The sequence below is a fragment of the Camarhynchus parvulus genome, chromosome 3, assembly GCF_901933205.1.
Source record: "Camarhynchus parvulus chromosome 3, STF_HiC, whole genome shotgun sequence".
In the NCBI taxonomy this organism is placed as follows: domain Eukaryota; kingdom Metazoa; phylum Chordata; class Aves; order Passeriformes; family Thraupidae; genus Camarhynchus; species Camarhynchus parvulus.
In genome coordinates, this window is record NC_044573.1 from 94,120,927 (window position 1) to 94,144,213 (window position 23,287).

The following is a 23,287-nucleotide window of genomic DNA, read 5'->3' on the forward strand; positions in this document are numbered from 1 at the left end:
AACTTTAACATGTTGTGATTTGCAATTTGTTTAGGTTAAGTTTTGAGACAGAGGACTCCTCTTTTGGAGGAGCACAATGCATGTTTATGGCACAAGAAAATATGTGTTACTACTGCCATTCATTGAAATCACTTCTCCCTGGATCAACCCTTAGTGTATTTTAAAAAAACCACACATCATATAGTCTCAAACTGATACTGTTTGCTTCTGGGAATATGGTTAGTATAGTCCTCTTCAAGTACGAGATGAGATAGCAGTCAGAATGGAGTCAGATTCTTCTGGAAACAACACTTCTGCAGCCAGGTAGTTTGTGTGCCCACTCATCCACTCCAGGTTCCCTCCAAAGCAATTTGGCTTTTCAGCTCAGTAGCTGATTCTATACTGACTTGAGAGAGAAGAGAACTGACTAAAAATTTTGCCTTCTTACATATTTAATGAAAATAAATGACCTGGCAGAGGAAAGAAATTATGTGCAAATTTTGTGCCAAAGAATGGTGCCACATGCGACACAGCTCCTGCTGTGCATCAGAAATCCATGGAAGAGGAACGTGCAATATGATACCACAGCAGAAGAAAAAGGAATCACACTGAGCTCTGATCATCTTAAGGCACCAAAACAGAAAACAAACACAATGCCATGTTCTATTAATTTTGCTGCTTAAGGGGCTACCTGCTCATTAAAATCACACTGAGGGGAAGCTGTGTGAGGAGCAGCTGAGGGCACTGGGTCTGTTCAGCCTGGAGGAGACTGAGGGGAGACCTCACTGCAGCTACAGCTTCCTTGTGAGGGGTAGAGGAGGGGCAGGCACTGATCTCTGCTCTGTGGTGACAGTGATGGGACCAAGGGAATGGCCTGAAGCTGTGTCAGGGGAAGTTTAGGTTGGATATCAGGAAAAGTTTCTTCCCCCAGAGGGTGGCTGGGCACTGAACAGGCTCCCCAAAGAAGTGATCACAGCACCAGCCTGACAGTTCAAGAAACATTTGGACAATGCTCTTGGGTACAGGGTGTGACTCTTGAGGGTGTCCTGTACAGGGCCAGGAATTTGACTTTGATGAACCTTGGGACCCCTTCCACCTCAGCATATTCTGTGATTCTGCAATTCTCCATTCATCCAACATCTTCTCCATTTTTTAACTGCCAACTTTAACTGACAACGAATCAGACTTGAAGAAAAGAGCAAGCAAAATTGTCTTGGAATCAGTCAATAAACACGAAGTAAAGTTATGGCTGCCAAATACCTTTGCAGAAAATGAGGCAAAAAACTCCTTTCACTTGACATAGAGGTCACAGCAGAAATACCTGTTTGCCAAAGAACAGGTTCCCCACCACATCTATGTCCAGCCAAGCCCAGCAAGAGGGTTTGCTCTGCATTAGCCTGGCACTTCCAGGAACTTCAGTGGCCTTTACAAGTTTCTTCCAAGAATTTCAATATATTATTTGTGCCTTGATTGTTACATGAATTAACCTGTGCAGTCCATATGCTAGCCCAGAACAATAAATGCTGATATCCAGGACTAGCTACTTACCTCATCTTTAAAAAATGTGAGACCTTGAGCTGTTCACTGTCATTGCTCCTCAATTGCCCAACATATGTAGAGAATTTGGATCATTGTGAAGTTCCAGGAGGAAAAAGGGAAGAGTCATATTGCAGGGTATGAGTTACCTATTTTTTTCTTACTCCAAAATTTTGGGTAGTAGGTTATCAAGGAAATCCCAGCAACTCCACAGCAAACATTCCTCACAGACCAAACATAGAAACTATGGAAATGGTCTGGGTCAATTGGTTTCCAGCATGTTGCACATTTTTATTTCAAACAAAACATTTAGATGCTTATTTAAACTACAAGATATTCAAGTCCTGGAGTAGACATAAAAATTCCCACAGAAATTTAAAAAAATCCATATATTTTTCAATTCTTAATTTAATCAAGAGAAATAGTTAGTGCAGAATGTTTTCTAAATGATGTAATTTTGAAGAAGTCCATGGGAATGTGGTAGAATATCCAAGGCTTCAGCTACCAAATTCATAGATGTTTTTGCTTAGCAAGCTTCACTTCAGCTTGCCTCCAGAGAGGTCCACTAAGGAAACAGAAATGGCAAATGCAAACTGAAAACCAGGGACCTGAGGAGACAGACACACAGCAGGACAGATTGGTGAGTAGGAGTGTGAAACGAAGTGATACAGAGTCATCACCCATCTGTGTTCCTTGCAACTAGAACTGCAGGATGATCAACAGGTTCTTGTTGCACTTCCTCGTGGTTTCCCTCTAGAAACAACTATTAACTGAGACCAGTAAGGTTAGGAAAAACAGAAACAGCCAAACACACACACTGTTTTCCCAGAACTCAATGCTGAATGGCACTTGATTGGTATTTCATAGCATAACATTAAAAAAAATGCTACAGTTTTTAGGTTATTTTCCTGATCTAAGAAATCCTCAGTCCTTGCAGCAGCACCAGACAGGAAAACATCATCACATTTAAGGGCATATTTCTTTCTATGAATATTTTTTTTATATCAAGAGCATAGCTTTAACAAGCTCCTTCGTGCTTAAAACTGTGACTACTTTAAATAAATCATAAAAGCTAGTGGTTGTTGTACTGGCTTCTCAAGCTGTTATTCTATGCCTCAAGCCAAATTTAAAAGAAACACCAGTGTATAACATCAACTGGTCTTCAGTTACTCGCTTGCTTCACTTGCATTCTCTCAAACAGGAGTTGTGAAATGTTAAATAACCTGAAGAATATTTCTAACTTGCAGAAACTTTGCTTTGAATTATCCTCTGATTAACAGCATAATAACAGGGTTTCTTTATCTAAAAATATTTCAGGCACAGATAAAAATAAAAGGCTAAAACATTACATCTTACTACCAAACACAAAAGTACTACTACACACATTATTTATCAGTCCAAACATTTTGTACATTCATATAAAGTCCACAAATGCTGCATTTGATACTTGAACGGCTCACTTTGCTTATAGGTCTTAAAAAAACCATATCAAGGTAGAAAAATCATAAGTAAAGATGAAGAAATACACATGAAGGGACTCACCTTTCTTTAATATGTTTAATCTTTTTTAAAACTTTTTCTTTTATTTGGGGGATAAAATACACTTCAAAATATTACTTACATATACAAGACTTGAGGTAAAAGGAAGCAAAAAATATAAGGTTTGCAGAAAGAGGTGGTAGATGTCCCATCCCTGGACACATTCAAGGCCAGGTTCTCTGAGCAACCTGATCCAGGTGCAGATGTCCCTGCTCATTGCAGGACATCTGTTTAGTGCTATAAAAACCTGGACTAAATGATCTTTAAGGCCCCTTCCAATCCGAACTATTCTAGGATGCTGTGATTCTATAAGGGCATTCTACCTATGGATTCCACCTCTGTTGTCCCATTCTGAAGGACAAACATCTCCTTTAAGTCGGATTCTACTGAAGTGCCTGCATCTCTAGTGGGGCAAAAGGAGAAGCCTGGAACAGCTAAAACAATGACACTGCAGCTGGTTCATTAAAGGTTTTCAAGTATTAACCATTCCCCAGTTCAGAGCCATGTCTGCAGACCTGAGGGATAAGACCTGGGCCCTCTGCAACTGCAAAGGCTGAAGTGAGTCTCTTCAGTGCGTGTGCTGTGCAAGCCCAGCTACGTGCTGCAGCCAGTAGGCTGTGGTTATTAGCTCTGCAACAGGGCACTGCTGCATGGTCCTCAGCTCCCTTACAGCATAAGCCCTGGAAAACACCAAGATTCAAACTGAAAGTGTTACCAAAGACACAGAGTCTGAGTAAAAAAGAGCGAAAAATGTATTTACAACTTCATACAACTTCAGCGGTTTTAAGACAGATCACCCTTGCTCACCAAGTTTCAGAAGTCACCAATATATTTGTCTTTTCTGGAGGGGTAGAAGTTGGTGGTTAGAAGTTAAAACTGGAGGTCAGCTTGCCAAACTATTAACAGATTCTAAAACTTTTAACCAGTATTCAGCAGTACTTACATGCTGTCTCTCTACCTTTCCTTCAGCTTCCCAATTCTACTTTGTACTTGTAATACTGAATTGTACTGTTTAGAGCACCAAGCAGAGGCAAGAAGCTTTTCCCAAGGGTATCAGCCTCCCCTCTGTGAATTCCTCATGAAAAATGCAACAACAAATCTCTAGCAGGAGTCTCACCTCTTTTCCACATTTTGGTCATCTGCAGAGAAAATAGGGAGAGTGGAAGAGAGAGAATGGCTGGTTGGGAATTTTTAGCAAATATTTCTCCTGAAAAAGCATACCAATTAACAAGTATCTAAACTTTCATCAAAGGAAATGATTGATTTTATTTATGCTTCACAGGAATATTGAGAAGTCTGAAAAGCCTTTGATTTCAGGTGAGAAAGTCTTCTTAGTGAAGTTAAACTCAGTATACTAAAAAAAAAAACCACGTTGGGCCTAAACTGAAGCTCAGCATTTATCTAAGAGATATTTTTACATTTGATTTAGAAAAGAGGGAACACCAAGTCTTTGCTGCAATTGGGGATAGAATTTTTTAAATCCCACTTTTTCACAAGACAAAGAATATTCTCTGCCAGCTCTGACTGCCAATTGCCCCTTCTACACCGCTAAGGGCAAGGTGGCCAGGGAGAGGTCTTGGGCACCACACTCCTGGACATTCAGATGTTCAAGCCTCCAGCTCTGGTTTGCTCTTTGTCTTCAGGAACAGTTTGCTCCCAAAAACCCCTAATTTTTTGGGAAAAGGATACCAGATGGAAGAAGTGGCCACAGAACTGGTTCAAGTGGTACTTAACAGTAGGTTATAAAACATGTGGCTTAAGTTTAGTGCTATAAAAAACACCATTCTGGTGGGCTGCAACACAGTTTTCTCATTCTTTTGGATAGTTTGGACAAAGCCCCCAAGGAATATATGTAAGGACTATCATCTGATGCCCAGAAGAGTACAAGATGCCAAGTACCAGACAGGATAGATGCAGCCAGTCCCTTCTGGTGCAAGTTAGACTGACCTCAGTGATGCGGAAACAGGAAAGCACACATCATTTCACCTCAAGATCAGGAGCTGCTACTTTAACAACATGTTTATACACCTATACACATGCTTATGTACTGAAGAGTCCACCTAAAAGTGGGTCTGCAATTTGTTGGAACTCAATCACTTCATGGTGCTTCTGTACACATTCAGCATTAGGAATAACCCAGTATACACATGAAATAACAGCTAAACATGCTCACATTTAGCTGGTACATCTATCCAGTCTATGGCTGCTGGGTCAAAAGGAAAACATCACAGAAAGGAAGGGAAAACTTAAAGCATGGGAGAAATGTCAAAGTTTAGAAAGCCACAGAGCAAGAGATAAATGTTCATTCACATCAATGTTAGTTTTAAAAACTATGATGCAGGGATTTTACAATTATATTTTTCTAAAAATTATCTCCCAAATTTTTAAAAATAAACCAAAAAACGCCCCAGCAATTTCCCCAAATTTCAGTTTTGGCTTTATTTTTCTAGTCTCTGAGTCTCCAATGTCACTTCATTTTTCTTCTATTAGAAACTTAAGATGTTGTCTATGTTATTTTCTGGAATTTTAGGGAATGCATTTACTGTTACTATCTACCTAATAAGATTATAAAATGTATTTTAAATAAAGTCAATTATCTAGTCAAATATTTAACACAATTTTGTAATATGCATATATTAAATGGAATCTTTTTAATTTTAAGGTCAGGATTTTACAGAAAAAAGAAATCACATACAAAAGATTTTTAGTAGGGGAAACAAACAAGACTCAAAAGACCCTCTATTAAAAAATTAAATAAATTAAGATGAGCAACAGGGAAAAGGCCTAACTAACTGCAACTGTGAAACATGGTGACCCAAACCTAGCACTGATATCACTACAGACTGGACTGCCTACCCAGATGTGATAACATCAGCAGCTTACAACCACCAAAAGCAAGCCTGGTTTCACAGAGCCACTCCTTGACAGACATTTGCTGGTACCACCCAGAAAAAACCATGCCTGCACTCAGCCAAGGGTAGCTGATGTGGGACATCACCTCCCAAACAAAGACAATAAAACTGGGGAAGACCTCAAAAAACAAATCTAAAGGAGAAGAAAATTAGATTCTGGGTTTTTTTAAAAAAGTGCATAATAAATGGATTTTTTTTCCTTAGATCTTTAAATTCTACACACTCCTCTAAGGAGGCAATATTGTCAATAAATGGATGAATGTAATTTTGTCCTCTGGGAATTGATGGATTTCTTGTATTTCAAAGAAACCAATACTATACACTGTGGCATTTAATTTCTCCCTAATTTACTACCCCTCTGGATTTTACTCTGTTATTTACACACAAGCAATTAAGCACTTAATTTGATCCAGTTCAAAATTATTTCTTCAATAGAACATTAGTCTTCAAAAGTACAGAAATCTTTTCTGGATACTTTTCCATTTTAATGAGACAATTACAGTCAAACTGCTTTCCTCTCCTAGTGACAAATTCAAACCCAATTTTAGGAGCCAAAAATTAGCAGCAGTGAATAATGCCTGGTAGAAGCTGCTGGTTTCAGTCCTGTTTTCAATCAGCACCGTGCACCCAACTGCAGTACCAGTAATTAGCACAATTTTTAGCAGGCTGGTCAGGCAAACCAGACTACATAAACTACAGAAACAAAACTCACTTTCAACAGCTATGTCCCAGGACAAGGTTACGGAAACCAGAAATTTGTGGAATTTAAGGACCATGCTGGTTCTTCATAAGTACTCCAAGGTTATACAGGACACTGACATTTCCAGGAATGTCCATCTGGCATATTTTGTATGTATCAAAGTCATAATTACTAAAACAAATTAAAAAAATCAAAAAGAAAACAGGAAGAAAAAAAAAAGCAGCAGAATCTCATGATTATGAAGCTCATCAGAGCAAATACAATCATAATTCAAAGCTAAAAGGCACTAATTTTTTTTCCAAACAATTTTTAAACCCTCCCTTGTATTTTTTGCATTTTGTGTGCCTGGAAAGTTGCACAAAACATGTTGCTTCAGGGCTGCACCTAATTATATTGGGCATCCAGAAATAGGTGCATCTGACTCAGAATTTCTGCATGCCTTGCCAACCAATCAAACCATAAGAAATGCAAACTATGCTTAAATTAAGCAACAAAACACTGCAAGTTGCAAGTTGTAACGTATTAGCATACACCACACTGCAAGGAAGAACTCCACAACAGGAAACAGGTTCAAAGTATATTTGTACTGCTGAGAGTATCTTCACAGCTGTGACTTTACACAACTTGAGCCACACGACCGACTATTCCACACTGAATATTACAGAACAGGACTAAACATCAAACAAGGGTAAGTGCTCTAAAGGTAAAGTGCTCTAAAGTGATACCTTTAATTACCTTTTTAAACCTTTATAAATACAAGGGTTTTTCATTTGATGATCATACCTCTCTGTAGACAATCTTCCAGACAGATTTAATTTCATCAGTGATAAATATAGAACGGGTACAAAACCAGACTTAAGTAGCAGGTCATGCTGAGAATTTGTCATTTTACCTTATGGTAAAATTATGAGATCAGGCACTGTATTTTGCAGTGGTCCAGGGCAGGTGGGAAATGGGCCAAAGAAATGACCACAAAAACCCCATGCTTGTCTGGGACTGCACTCAGAAACATCTCAAAGACAGCAGGTGCAGCTGAGCTGTTTTATTTTACTCTTTCACAATACTATGCAGGCAAGTTATGTAAATCAACTGGACCAAATACGGTCCCAGAGATTTCAAAAGAAAATAGTCTTCATCATGAGAATGTTACAGTATTTATTTTCATGCCTCAAGGGTGTTATTAATAATTAGCAATTTACACAAAGTTGCTAGAAAATGCAGAAAACAAACCAGTAGATTAATCCTCAGATATTTTCAACTTAAAAGCTAAAACTCAGTGCTAACCATTAGAGAATGGTCTGAGAACTAAAAAGCAATTACAGTCATTGATAACCACTGTATTCACAGGCAACGATATCAGCAATTAAAGGAGAGACCAGTAAGTGATCCATGCCAATTTTGAGAACTTTCCACCAACAGCTGCTGTTCCATAGCAGTCCAGTCATTTGACTAACTTGTAAGGTCATTTTCTAAATGGGAAGTGATAAGTCTTTAAGTTGGAGTTGCAAGGAGTTCTCGTAGTTGACAGCTATGTGCCAAGCTATGTGGCAATAAATTCCAAGCAACAGGACAACTTAACATCAACAGCATTATATTAATACACGTGGGTTTTTAGATTGATACTATAAAGAACAGCCTTCATCTATGCTCATTATGAAGCAAATTCTGCTATTAAACACTGCTTTGCACAAAGGCTGCAAATATAATATACAATCAGCTATCAAACTAAAATACATTTAAGAGCTATTTGAACAACTGAAGTATTTCCTATTCATTTTATGTTAGAAAGATATCCAGATCTCTATGCCTGCAAAAGAACAATAATTTTCAGAAATGAATAAAACGGTATGCAACAAAATAGGTTATTTTGTACCATATCATTTCCCAAATTCTATGGTTACTTTTGCAGCAGTATTTCAATACTGCTTTCACTTTTCAAAACAAAGTATTTTGCCACTTACTGTCTCTGTTACTCATTGCAAATGATTAAAGTAAAAATGTAAAAACACTCTCTGCAGCATACTGTGATACATTGCAGCCGCAGTGATTTACCATGTAATACACCACTGCACAAGCAGTCACTCCTGAGGCTGCACAAAACGAGATGGCATCAGGTTGATAGAAATCTGCACAATTTAAAAAAAAAATTACACAGCACTCTTACAAAATTCAAGAATAAGAAGATAAAGCATCCTACTACTTTACAGGCATTTTGCTTGAGTAAGAGCTTCTGGACTGAGCCTGGAATTAACGGCTAGTAAACAGCTTTAGGATTTGGCCTGCTGTTTGTACCTGCTAAAGTCTTCTTTATCCAAAAGTACTAGAGGAGTTTGACTCAACAAAATATAAATCATGTTCTCTACTTTCATTAATGCAGACAGCATTCTATGTCAGCGCTTTTATATATACATATATATTTATAAATAACTACATGCTTGAATGCATCAGAGAGTTTTCTGAAAGCCAAAAGAGTGTGAGGTAAGTGCCAGGATGGTGCTGAAATTTCAAAGGAAATAAACCACGGTGTGAAAAGCTGTGCTCTTTTCATCCTCAGCAACATCCACTGGGTCCTGTTACAAATGTGACCATTAGTAAGCCTTTAGGTTCCCGTTCCTTCATCCTCTGAGGGACAACTTGAGTTAATCAGAGAGCACAGAGGTAAGAAAAGATGATCAGTCCATTTGGAAATCAACTAGGCACAAGCAAAGAAGAAAAAAATTGACTGGCAGAGTAGCTAAAAAGCCACTCAAATTGAAGTCTTAGGTCTTAATTTTGATTGGTATATTAGAAAACACCTATATACTCAAAAAAGACAAATACTACTTTTTCACCTTTCCATTGGAAAAAGAATTTAGAAACACTTCAGACTCAAAAGTTTGATATGACTCTCCATATGAAAAGAAAAATAACTCCAGTGGGTTTTGTTAGGGGTTTTCTGGTGGTTTTTTTTGGATTTTTTGGGGTTTTTTTTGTGATTTCAGTTTTCTTTTTTCCCCTCAGGATACAAGAGCTGGCAGTCTTACTTGCTATGTCTTTGGGGAAGACAAAGGTTTGTTTTAATAAACATGTATTGAATGATTCAATGCAGAACTGAAACAGCAAGCCCAGAGGACTCAGCCTATCTAGATACCTACCTGCCTTTATATATATAAATCAATTTTAAATACCTGCCATCCAGAGGTTATTTTGTAAGAGAGAAAAACTATTTAAGACACTTAGTTGCAAACATCTGGATTGCTACTTCATCCAAGGTCATGAACAAAAACACTCTTTTTCACTCCTGTTTTTGAAGAATTTGCACATAATTTATACACAGTTTTAGAGGTTTGGTAGAATGCCCCAGAAGAAACAGTGATAATATCACAGCAGTATGATCACTTGAAATTAATTAAAATATCTCAAGAGCATTAAGTCCATCCTCATTCCACACTAGAGACTGCAAAAGTATACAGATGTAAAAGTGTGTTTTGGGAGAAGCAGCTTCCTAAAAACAAACCTGAAAATGAACAAACTACTCCAGTTCATGTGTACCTTTCTCAAAGATTGTCAAGACCTAGGATTTGACAGCAACTTGTTTCAAAGAACCCACGAGACTAATTTCAATATGTTCTTCCATATTATCCCATTGACTGTTTTCCCCATATTCTTACCAGTCTCTACCAGCAACTTAATTTGGCAGCTGTTTTAGCTCCTAGCCTCACAGAAAATTGCAAAGCTAGGTGTATCTTTAGCACTATTAATTCATCTGCATCCTAGTTTCCCTGCTACATGCTGAGAAGCTGTATTGCCATCCTGCTTGTTCTTCCAGTCATCCATTTCTCTAACTCAGTACCTTCAGACAAAGACAAATAATACAGGAATGAGACTCTCATCAACCATGTGATAATTAATCCTCATAAAATTGTTAAACAATTAAATTCCTAGCTCATGCAGCAGTTCAGCATCTGCCAAAATAAGTGTCACTTTCAGAAAGTGAAGGGAAAAAATAACACATCATAGACTTAGTTACAGTTTTACTGAGGTCGGGCTTAGTTGCAGTAAGTCAGAAGTGCACCCACGCTAGTCTACTGTCAAGTAGTTTATTGGCACATGAAAAGCACTTCTATCACATGCTGCTGAGGGTGTCAGACCCAGCAAAAAGGAACAGTTCCATTTGTTGTTTCCTTCCACTTAATGAATCATGCAAAGCTGACTTTCTGGTTTTGTCATTCACTTATAAATGTATTTTTAGAAATTTACTAGCCAGATACTTTTTACAGCTATTGAAAGTGAAGAGAAGTAACTTTCTCCTCAGGCAAGGAGGGAGCAGTAAGAGGAGCTGCTGAGGAGCAAGGGTTGTACAGCCTCAGGGATGAGCACACAGAGCACACTGCTGAGTCCAGACAGAAGAAGGTTGCAAGAACTGAAATATTATGAGTTTTGATAATTCGAGCTGTGAAGACAGATAGGTCATACCTTTGAGATACTAGCTCAACAGAGATCATGTTAGGAATTATAAAGGTCCATCTCAACAATGACGACTGGGTTATCATCCTGCATAAAAGACAGTGACAACTGTTGTCTGCAGTGATTTAGAAAAATGCAGGATTATTTAAATGCTCAGATTATTTAATCATGAACTTGTACATTCTGCATTTGTTACATGAAAGAAATTTGCAGATCAGTAAATGACATCCTCCAGAACTGTACCTCTTATGTGCCATCATTTTCATAAGGTGTCCTAACAATTTTCCAGTGTTCTTCATTAAATTCTGTTTTTAATCAAATTAACATGCCAATGATTTTTTGGAACATCTAACCAGCAATTCCCAACGCTAGACTGCAAGACAACAATTCTAGTCTCCTGCCAGAAAACAGTATGAACTGTATGTGTAGTGATTTGTTGCCACCACCTGCACACCCTCTAGAGGTAGGGAAGGCAGCCCTCAGCTGGAAATTAATCCGCAGATCCATACTTGGAACAGCATAACCTGCCAAGGTCACATATCCATTACAGTACGCCTCACGTTTAAAGACAAGGCCAAAAGACAGAACTTTATTACTGAGCCTTCTCAAAATACTGACTACAGCAGATACCCTGTGGGGTCATAAGCCATGACTGTGATACACGCTGCACTGGGATGAAGGCAGTCACTGGTGCACTGCAGGATGCTAAATATAGACTGGGGGATGAATGAGCCTCTCTCATTACTGATCCCATTTCCAAAGCCAAAATACACTTCAGATCTCTTGATCAGTCAAGAGATCTCTCTTCTGCAATTGTTTCCAAATCTTTACAACTGTTCACACTTTCAGTCAGGATCATTTTCATTTAAGTCTTACTTTATAGAGAAGAATACAATTTTGTCATGAATTAATAAGCTTGAAAAACACAATAAAGATTTCGTAATATCATATTTCTTATATGAGTGCTCTGCTAGTAAATTTTATCTTCCAGAGAGAGATCATATCCGAAATGTCACTGTTTTATCTTAACATATCTGAGTTTTCAGTCACTATCCACTATATTATTTAACTCCTAAAGTTTTTGATAAAGGCAAGCAAAAAAAATAAATGCCATGACCTTTCACTGCGGTGAAATAATTTACAAATATGGATATATGAAAAATTCTGGAGAGCAAAATCATACAAAGGATTTTTCCAAGTAAATACTCTCCTGCTGAAACTTACTGGCGTGGTATTGTGTTCAGTTTGATACAGTTACTTCAGCTCCAGCTTTCCCATTCATGAACATCAGCAATAACAACATTTAATCTAATATTAATATACTTTTAGATGTCTTTTATATTTCATGTGTATTATTAGCTCAGTTATGGTTTCAAGGAAAAATTCCCTGGACAAGAGTAAGACTGACTGAATCCCTTTCTGCAGAATAAGTCCCTGAGGATTGCATTTCTCACCAAGTTTCTGAATTCCAGAGGGTATTTCAGATGCATCTCCCCAGGTTTTCCTCCAAGTGTAGATATAGCCATGCTGGAGGTCAGACACTGGACTGCAATTTGCTGTCCAGCTGCAGCCCTTCCCATGAAATGACCTGTAAGAGCAGCTAAAAAGTGACCTCAGCTCCAGCAAAGAGTGGACCCAAACACAAATAAACCAACTGAAGCTCAACTTCAGCAAGATTTACATGAATATTTACCAAAGGAAAAGCAATCAGGAACACAATCAGGTAGTGAACAAAACTTTCATGTTGTGATATTTCCTTAGATCCGCAAACAGGATCAAAACCTCAATGGAAAAAAAATGTAAAGGTCAATACCATGTTTTATTTACATATAAATCCAGTAAATTGACTCATACTATTGCTTCAGCTTTCTCTCTACAAAAAACAGGTAAAACGGGGGGAGAAATATTAAAAACATATTATTAGTAGAAGACAAGCACATTTCTAACCTGAAAGTAATACATCGTATCAATCAAGTTTGGTACAGTCAAGTAGACCTTCATGAATTCTCCCTTCCCTCAATGATTGTGTTCCCACACAGAAAGATAACTTCTTCTGCCTCTGCAGCGCCACAAATGCTCTCACCATAACTCTCCCCATGTAATATCTCCAAACAGCAAATTCTCATGCAGAGTGCCCATGTATAACATGAGAGCATTGAAGATTTCAGATTAGTCCTACCTCTCTCCAAGGAAGAATTTCTCAAGTAAAACTAAAGAAGCTTTATAAAATCTCTGTAATTCAGATGACTTTTTGCCATCATTAATGAAGGAAAGATAGAGCATTTATCACTGTTCAGTTTGATGGTTTCTAGTAATTACTCTCTAAATACCTAAATCTATTAATAACACCACTAAAAAGTACATCTACAAGAATTTTCAGGATGAAAGTGAAAATTCCTTCCAAGAGTATTTGGAATTCAGCACCATCATCTGTCTCATCGTAGCCAATGATAACCTCTCAACTCCTACACCCCACCCAGCAAACAAATTATTTGCAAAGACAAATCACAAGTTCAGTCAGCAGTCAGTGTGACCTTTCAGGAAGGATAACTCCCTTTCAGACTGTATCTCCAACCATTAATGAAATCTCTATTTTCCAAGCTTAAGGGGAAAGAAATACATCTGTTTGAGCAAATTGTATTATATAAAAATTTACAATGCCCGCAGACATTAGCAAAGCTGTTTGTCTTTTATTCTGAATTCTGCTTCATCTTCAGTCTGCAGATGTAGTTGGGACATATCAAAGAGAGAAACATGCACAGATTCATTGACTAGAAGCTGAATAATTCACTTGAGGGCATGCACACTTACTGTAACTAGCCATAGCTGCACCTGAAGTGTAATGGAACCTCCTTGAAGAAGAAACTTTATATTGACATTTCTAGTAAGTGTGGCCCAAGGCACAAGAAAGGCCTGTTGAAGTGAGGTGGGGGTTGGTCTCTTCTTCAAGCAGCAAGAAATACGGCAAGAGCAAGCGGCCTCAAGATGTGCCAGGGGAGGTTTAGATTGGATGTTAGGTAAAATTTCTTCACAGAAAGGATTGTCAAGCATTGGAACAGGCTGATCAGGGAAGTTATTCACTTCCCATCCCTAGAGGCATTCAATAGACCTGTGGTAGATCTGAAACTCAGGGACGTGGTTTAGTGGTGGATTTAGCAGTGTTAGATTTATGGTTGGACTCCGTCATCTCAAAGACCTTTCCCAACCTGAATGAGTCTGTGATTTGATGCTTCTAAATTCTCAGAACTACATTCAGAAGGACAGGTCTAAGAAAAACCCTCCCACTGCCAGCATAGGCTCTTCTTTCTTCCCTCCCTGTTGCACAGATGCCTGCAAGTAGCTCGTTCACACACGGGTTTACACTTCCTGCCATCTATACAGATCCTTCTGCACAGAGCTGCAAAGAGCAAGACTGTGCTCCTTCCTGTGGCAATGATTCTTCTGGTACATGTGAATAAACCTGACTCTACAGATAGATATCCACTGCACAGAGATGTAAACAGAAAAAGAGACTTCTTTCCTCCTAATGAATTTAGAGACTTCCTCTGATGTCAGTCAGCATAGCTTTCTTGGATGTAAAAGAGTTTTTCAAGCTGATGAATTCATGGTGTGATTTTTCTGGAAACATGGAAATTTCATTTTCTCCAGTGGTGGGCTACCTGATGGGAAGAGGACACCACCTGCTTACCAGCCTGGCAGTAGAGTGGATATCACACCAGCCTCATCAAGCCAGCTTCAACTGAGCCATCACCTGTCATCTCTCCTGTGACAGGGCAGTTTCACTGTTAAAAACATGCACTTACAGAGACTTTTCTCACAGAGAGAGTGGCCTACATTTTCAAACTCATTGCCAAGGATCAGTGGTCCTCCATCTCTATCACTTATAGAAATGCATCCAAAGCACTATTTCATCTTAATTTTCCTACAAAACATCCTCTCAAGTATGTTGGGACTCTCACCCATATTCAGAAAGGCCCAGCAGTAACTTTTAAGTGCATTCTTGTCACAAGAGCTTCAAAGGCAAAGACTTGTGCATTTACTTCTAGATACCATGGTTATGGATGAGCTTAGGCCACATAAAGCAATTAAATTTAATGCCCTAGGAGAAGTTAGATGCTGTTTCTGACTGAATGACCTCAAGAGTGTGTGCAAGTGTTCTAATCTCTGACACAAGTAAAATAGGAAGTATCTAAATGTGTTCAGCAGCATTTTTTTTCTCAAAGCATAAAGTTATTCTCTTGGTTTGATCATATTGACTCCTGGCACCAGCCTGTTCCTTCCACATGGTATCAGGTATGACTGCAATAAAAGAATTAAAACTCTACAGAAATCTCAGGAGACATTAATATGTTTGCTTGGTCAAACTATGGAGTCTCAAAGCAAGAAGGAAGCCAAGACAAACAGGAATATATTGCTTAAATCAAGACGTGGGCAGGTACTGAACTTCCTTTCTTCATTATTTCTAATCAGTTTAAGAGCATGATTCATTTGTTAAACTTCATTCTGTACAAGTGGGGAGAAAAAAGTGAATTACCCATTGAATGCACAATAGAATAATGAAAGGAAGCTGCAGGTACTTCATGCTTTTGAAAATTATTCACTCTTCAAGAGAATGCTTAGAGACATATTTATGTCCATCTCTGTTAAGGAAAACAGACACATTTATGTTTGAAGATTTTCTTGGATGAAGTCCAAACAGAAAATTTCAGATATGCCCGGCTGGTGGACTGTGTCCACCTCTGCATCACTGGACCAGACTATATATATTAAGAAATAATCACATAGTCTTTCAAGCAGAAGACACTGTCTGAGACTACACTTCAGTGCCCCAAATGATGAACGTTTTGCTGAGCTTCCTGTAACGCAATTACATTGCAACTCAGATAGCTATCACAAGATAAATCTAATGCTCAACAGAAAATTGAAAATATTTCTTGATTAGGTGCAGCTGACCTATAAGACAGCCTTTGAACTTTTAATTAATATCTTTAAAGGAAGGGGGGTTTTGCACATGAAATGGCAACTCCTTAAAATGATTTTGCAATTGATAAACTGAACAGTTCAAGAATTTTCTACCTTAACTGACCTGTGGTGGCAATCCCTTGGGTAATCTACATCTGCTGTCTTACAGGAAATCTGTAAAACCAATTTACAAAAAGAAATAAAAAAAATTTGCAGAGAAAACAAGGAGAAAAAAGAATTACAAGTTCCCCCAAACTCAGTATATTTTATATAACACATGTTTACAAGTGACTCTCAATGGACCAGCATTAACTTAAAAACCAGGAATGCATGCTGTATTGTGTTAATGGTTTGAGAAATGGTATGGGTGCTAATGTTGATGAGAAAAAGGAACATTTATTGTGAAATAAAAACAACTGCCTCAGTAGGAATAACAGTGAATTATGTCTACTATGTATACATGTTAAAGAGTTTTTGTTCAATAGTATTATTCATGCTTTCTACTCCATCTTTTCTACACGAGAGCAGAAGACTATTTTGCTTCAATTAAAATCAGTTGCAAATTTCATTAATATTCACCATTTATATTAATGAAAATATGAGCCATATAAGAATGCTAAACACTTGGCAACTAAGTTTTACCTTTAAATTAATAAGAAATAACTACCTTACCATAGTGAGATTTATTTGCACTGTCAGCAGTTTACATTGTCTAGGAATAAAAGGTTTTCCTTCTATAGATCTTCTCCATAAAAAGAAGATTAATAAAGTAACAAACCATGTGCTTTTCCTTTCCTCTGAAACAATGATGAAAAATTTAACTGCATTTTTAGGAATTTTGTTAAGTATATTAATCATGCTTATTCTCATGAACAGGAAAATCACTATTATTAATTGAATAATCATTGGTATTCCATTTGATGCTATAATTATTTGAAATTATTGTGAAATATTAGTTCAATTGTACTTTCATTCAGTTCAGGAGACTAATTAAGTTACAATCAACAGTAAAACAGGGTGAATAGCTATTAAAAATATAGTCAAACTTGGAGCATGCAAACAGCATCAAGTCTGAATAGATATCATGACCTATTTTTGATTTAAAAAGTTGAACGACAGAGAAACTTTAAAAAGTGTCCAGTGAAGAAAGGTGTCTAGATCATTAAGATACTGTTCAAAGTCTACTTTGAAAATGTGTCACATAAATACTTTCTTACAGGCAATTAAAATCTTTATAAATTCTTCCTTTAATTCACTTAAACCACTTCTCCTTTGAGAACACATATTTAATGCCATACTAGAAATTCATATACCATCCCTTAGAATAAATCTGTAATTTTGGGCAGGTTCTTTCATCACATGAGACCACGGAAAGTTTCCCAAGAGTCCCCACATCCTACAAGACACTCAATAAAAAAGACAAGAAGTGCCTCTCCAAAGACTGGCGCACCAAGAAAAATAGATCTGAGATAGGAGTCTCATCCCCACATATAATGCTCATTGCATGGGTTTTGTGAAGTGAGAAAAAATTACAGCAAAAAGATAATTATAAAAAAACCTCTTAACTCCTATCTTGCTTTAAGAGAAGGAAGATTCTGCTTGCAAAGGTGGTAGATTAATTTGAAACTCCAATACTAACCTACTATCCACACTCCTAAACACAATTCCTAATCTTATTTAAGAAATAAACCTTACGACAAATAGAAGAAAATCCACATGCATTAACTTTCCCTGATCCAGTTCTTGGTGACTTTTTCTCAAAGCAAGCCTTTTGCAGTCTTCCTTATGGAAAGCTATGGATCTATTTTGATTTCTATAGAAAATTAGGCGCTTCCCCTGGATAACCATTCTTGAGTCAGAAAGTAAGGCTAGTACAAATGAGAAAATTTAGTAGATCAATCCTCAAAAAATAAATGTGATTTTACTAAGGTAAGCATAAACATTCTTGATACTTATCTACTGAAAATCCTGAGGTGGAAAATAACTCTCCAACAACAACAACAAAACAACATCAACAAAAAACACCATCAGAGCAACAACAAAAATAAACCCACTCCCCCCCTAAAAAGAACAACAACAACAAAAAACAAACAACAAACCACAAAAAAAACCAAGCAAAAAATAGAAGCTAGATGTTATTTAGTGCCCATGACAGCGTTCCAGGAGAGGTCTGCTGTCCATGAACAGCACCAGGAAAGAGGAGGAATGAGGGAGGCATGGCTGAGCATTTAATCTTCTCTATCAATCACAAAGAAGAGGATCAAGGTTTTAAAGATTGCATCTCCACTGCTCTGGTCACTACACAACAAGTGAGATAGAACAAGAAAATACTGGACATGACCATAAGCATCTATAAGCACAGCTAAGGGAAAAGCAGACATCTGCACCTGGTGCAGAACAATCTCATGTATCCATTCAGGTTGGAAACCCACTGGTTGGGTGGCAGGCCCAACAAAAAGGGCATTTCTATGGACACAGCAGGTTGAGCAAGGCAACAGCATGCTTTTGTCAGAAATAAGGCAAGCAGCAAGCAACCAGATTAGAAGACTGGGACTGGTAGACTGAAAAAGTTTTCTTCTTTACTCAGCATGGCCTCACACACTAGGGCAGGCAGTTGCGATCCTTCCCAGCTGAACAGGGATGTAAAGAAGACAGAGGAGATGCTGGAGAGCAACCATGATACTCAGGAGCCTTGAGCTTTTATTGATGGAGCTGAGCATGTTTGGTCTGACAGAAGGGTAATCTAACAGGTGACCCAGTAGCAGCCTACATCTACTTGAAGGTAAATCAAAATGATAAAGAAGACAAAATCTTCTCAGCAGTGACAGAACATATATAAAGGGACAATGACCATAACTTGCCACCTGGGAGGTTGAGGGTGGCTCTTCCATTTTTCCCTTCCCATGTCAAACCCCCTCTTTTTTCAACAGGCAGGTGTTGCAGACCTGCAGGTTATTCAGCAAGGTGGTGGGATTTTAATCCAGGGAAATTTAGGACCTGTCTAGACAAAGCCACCTCACACGACTGGGAAGAGTGTATCTCCCAGCTGGACTGGGTAACTTCCTAAGGTTCCTTCAAAACAATGTGTAGGTGAGAAATATGCACATGTACAGAATCACAGAGTGCTTCAAATGCAGCAAATCACTGCTGAAGGGCATCTAAATATCCACTTTAATTCATTGTACCTGAAAGAAAGTGCTACTAAGGTTTGTGTGCTACAGTTAAAGAGTTTTAAATTTGTATCTCCTCAGTACCTAATAAGACTTGATTTGCTACATATTTATGTTGTCAACGCTGTTGTTTGTTAATTGTAAATATTATGTTTTTATTTGTTTTTACAAACATATAGAAATATATTGTTACCCGAACAGCACCAGATCCTGACTCTGAAATGGTGCCTGAAAAGATGAAAGCTGTAGAGTTACCGATAAAGCACCTGGAACTAGTTCATTAGTTGCCAGAAGATGGAAAAAAGAAAGAGATAAAATAATTTCTCCTACTTTCAATAGCATGAGAACAAGCAAGTCCTTTGGGTGTTGCACATGACTGGTTTTCTAATCAGAATATGGAGCCTCCATTATTATACCAAGGGCACGGTGTGATGCAGCTCTGCTAGCTCACATGCAAAGACCGGCTGGTCAATAGCCATCCTGATCATTACTGAGCTATATCCTTTCCAGCAGATCTGGAAGGCTAAAGTAGCTAGTTAAGTCTTTGATGGTATCATTACATTTTTTCCAGAAATAATTTTTCGATCTTTTTTCTATCAATAACGCAAAAGACAAGAATAATACCATACAGGCTCTTGGAATTCAGCTAACGCTGCATCTTTTCTTCTGCAGTGGCCAGTGAGGGATGTCCATGAAAACCTATCAAAACAGGCCATGCAACATGCTCCTACCCTTGTGCACACATCCAGATGTGTGATTTGGAATTCAGATGCTTCCAGAGCAAAAATTGGTAGCTTTGTAAAGAGAAGGACATCCCCACAACAAACGTCAAAGACTTCTGCATGGAATACATTACAAAGAAGTCAGTAAGAAACAGAAACTTTATTATTCCTGAAATAAATCCAACATGTTAAATTAGGAAACTTATGCAACTAATTATATCCTACCAGTATAAACAGTATCAAAGAGCAGTATTTTTTTTCTGAACATCTCATGCTATCTCATTTTCAGAATGTCAATTAAGAAGAAAAATAATACAAAGACCTTATGATAACTGAAGATGAAATCCAGAGTTAAATTTGCAACACATCTGGAATTCCCCTTTGATCATTCTAAGGCAATGGCTGCACATTTTTATCACACCAAACAAGCCATAATAAACTGCAACAGCAATAACAGAAAGAAATCCTGTGACATTCCAAGACAATGCTTTTGAAAAGTTACAGTATCACAGCCTTTTAATGTAAGCACACGTGTTCAATATGCACATGGCTCCACATGTAGGGGATGTGGTGTGGCATAAAGCGGTATCTGAAATGAAGGTTTTCAAAAACTTGCAGGAAAAATCTTAAATTTTAATAGGAGTTTCAATGTAAAGAACTCCTGAGGTGCACAAAAAAGGATTCAAGAAACATGTCATTTATGGCTCTGCTCCCCAGCACAACTTTACTGAAATCAAAGGCCTTTGCTCAAGAGTAACTTCTTCCCCTAGCTGCAGAAGTTTGCAAAATAGCTGTCTTTTCTAGAATCTGGCAGGTTTGTATTTACAAATAAACTAACCAATTGACTTCTGAATGTAGGTCACAACATTCATTCCTTAGGTGGCTGGCCTATTTTTATCTTATTTGAAAGGGCAAGAACAAAAAAGAAGACCTAACTGGGCATAGTTCTCAGCTCTGAGAAGTGTTTTTCCCTATGGGAGTGATACATGAAAATATCACTGATATCACTGCATGAATGATTTCTTATTTGTAACAAATCTTCAACTCCCCAGTTCTTATTTAAAAAACAAGCACGCAAATCTATAGTGCTAGATCAAAGCCTTTAGAACCAAAACTCTGTAACCACCTTTGCATTACTTCAACCTGCATATCAGTGTGAGGTTTCAGGAGCCCAATGATCTACTGAAAAGGTCTCACCCCAGATAGCCCATTCCTGTAACAGAAATAGTACAGAGCTATAATGGGCTCCACTGCAGACAAGAATAGCTTAGCACTGGTAGAAACAGACATCTCCTCCACGTACTTTGTAATGTCTTTGCAACTCTAAGCTACTCGTCTCAAGACTTCTTTTCTCAAATAGCTATGGCTTTTTTGTTTTGGTTTGGTTTTTAATTCTGTAAGAAAGTCTGGTTTCCAAGATGCAACTATATTCGATCAAGTGGCTGGAAAAAAATCAGCCTGGAACACCATAAATATTATCCTATTATCTGACTGTGATTAAATCAGAATTATACAAACACATTAAAATAATTTGTAGACTGCGGCATCACTAGCAATAAGGATGGCTGTCAAACAAATCCTATGGAACTTCAGATGCACCTTAAACACTGTATCAGTGACAGATACTTTAAGGTAATAATATTACTGGGTGTCTTATACTACAGTAATGTTTCAAGCTATTTCACAGAGATCTGTTCAGATAAAAGATGTAATGCTGGCATTACATTTGCCAAAATTGCCATTTGCAATTAAAAATTAAAACTGGCACTCTTTCTATGCAGGCAATTATCGAAACGCAGCTGGCAATCTTCCTTGTTTACAGCGCTGCTGTGTCATGACTACACTCTGTTTGGAAATTTACCACCTTTTTTTTTTCCAAGGTTTAAACTTCTCAGCTGTACTTCCAACTCGAACTTTTCTGGTTTTAAAGATTTCTATCACGAACTCAAACAAAAAGGTCCGAAACTATCATTTGCATATTTTGGCTGGCAACTTCAGGCACTGACATAAAATGATTCCTAGTCCATATTTTGGTGGTTGTTGCAATACTAATTTACATCCATCCAGGCCACAAGAAAACACCTGTAAGGTCCCAGACAGCAAAATGTAACAAAAAAATGCCCTCCAAGAAGAACATTTTGGGTGTAAGAGTTGATTTTCAGAGTAAAACAGAAATAATGGGAAGATCCTCTAAGTGGACAAAAATCCTCTTACTGAATAATATATGACATTAAGCATGTTTCTACTACTTGCTGTCTATAGTAATTGTCATCTACTAAATGAATCTATCCACAAAGTATCTTATTAATCAGACTGCCATGTTTTTGGCACATTTTACTTACAACAGCTGCTATTAAAGTAAGATTTGAGGGTTCTCCTACTGCTGGGAGAGGAGCACAATTTATGCTGTCAAACAGCTTTTAGGGAACAGTTGCTTTTTTAGCCAAGATGCTGCAGCCGCTAGCTTGATTTCCATGACTGTCCTGGAACAAATACAGTTACTTACAGCTTATCAGTTAAATATTCTGATTCGTTTATGATGTATTTCCTATAGTCAAACATAACAATAAATTGCATTATATCCCCAATACAGGAATGCTTAACTTCCTTCCTCTGTAACTGATCACGTTTTCACCCATAAATATGATCCACTGTTACGACTCCTTGACAGACTTTGCCGCATGTTTTGCTCAGCCATCAAAAAGGATTTTGTGTAGGGCCTTTCCCCCGAATACTACCAAAACCCATAAAAACAGAGGATTGCTAGTGAACTGAGGAGCATGGCTGACCCCAAGGATACTGCAAGCAGTGACAGCCACGGGTCTTCTCGCACAGGTGTCCCGGGCAAGCCTCTTGAAGTTAAAGCAGCACAAGTTTCGCAGCGCGGTGACAGTACCGCTCTCCACTGAGCGATGGGACGGAACCTAGATTTCCGTCACCGGCTTTTTCAGGATGAGTGCGGCAGGAACCGTCACTTGCTAAGATCAAAGCTCAGCAGCGGCAGGCACCGGCGGCCGCTCGCTGCACGCTGCCAGCGGCAGGTGGCCGCACCTGAGGCGCAGCATCCCGCGGCGAGCACCCGCGTGCGAAGGCGCTGTCACCCGCGCTCCCTGCGAGGCGGGGACCAGGCGCGCCCGGAAAACACTCTGGAGGGAGAACCGAGCGCTGCAGCTCCGCGGCGGTAACTTTTCAAACCGCGCAGCGCTCGGTGTCCTCTCGGCAGGACAGGCGCCGCGGGTACCGCTGGCGTGCCCACTGCGCCCCGCCGTCGCGGGGAGCACCCGGCAGCCGCCGGCACTCCTCGCTCCGTCTAATCTCGAG

General features: G+C 38.5%; 1 protein-coding gene across 2 annotated transcripts in view; it reads right to left on the reverse strand.

Annotated features, from left to right (window-relative positions):
* The window catches only part of KCNQ5 (potassium voltage-gated channel subfamily Q member 5), a 277,234-nt gene that overhangs the window by 253,090 nt on the left and 857 nt on the right, over positions 1 to 23,287 (reverse strand). The gene's annotated exons all lie outside the window — the stretch shown is intronic.